We start from the raw sequence: 763 nt of genomic DNA, 5'->3' as shown, positions 1-763 counted from the left end.
ATTTATTTTATCCGCCGTGGATTATTTTTTTTTAAATACGTAACGTTCAATTAGATGGATTTTTAAAATACATGTCGTTAGATTTTATTTTTCAGTCACGGGTTGATTAGATTTTTAATAGATTAGTCAATTTATTATTTTCATTAGTTATTAATATTAGGTTTTTTTTTTTATTTTTAAAGATTCTTACACCGTTGCCGTCAACGGGAAACGTGTTTCGACCGCCAATACCACCTCAGCTGCTAACGCTAAAAAAATTAGATTGAATCTCGTCAAGTCACCCGGGTTTGTTGAGATTTTGTCGTCCGCAAACCGTAAAATAGTTTGGTATTATGCTAAAAATATTACTAATACAATGATATATTCTGACTTTCTCCGCCCGCTTATGCCTGAGCTAGTCAATTTATTGAAAACCCACGTGAAAAAGCATGTGATTAAATTCAATTTGAAACTCGAGGCAACATACAACCGGCCCAACGTACCAAACTCGTCAGAGAACCGGGCATTCAAAACTTCGGCGGAAGAACTTTATCCGCATAGTGACATTAGAACGATTGTAGAGAGGGCGTATATAAAGTTGATGAAGGAGAAAGATGACTACAGTGGGAGGGGGAGTGGGTTTTCTCTAGAGTCAATAGACGGCTTGTTGTTGGCGGTATATAAATATACACCGTTGGGTGGCTCGTCGTATATCGAGTTGCCAACGTATATCGACAGAAAACGGGGTACAATAAATCCACAAAACACAGACCAGGAATGTTTT

This window comes from Acyrthosiphon pisum, unplaced genomic scaffold, assembly GCF_005508785.2.
Source record: "Acyrthosiphon pisum isolate AL4f unplaced genomic scaffold, pea_aphid_22Mar2018_4r6ur Scaffold_20839;HRSCAF=22282, whole genome shotgun sequence".
Lineage (NCBI taxonomy): Eukaryota > Metazoa > Arthropoda > Insecta > Hemiptera > Aphididae > Acyrthosiphon > Acyrthosiphon pisum.
This window is presented reverse-complemented; position numbering follows the sequence as displayed.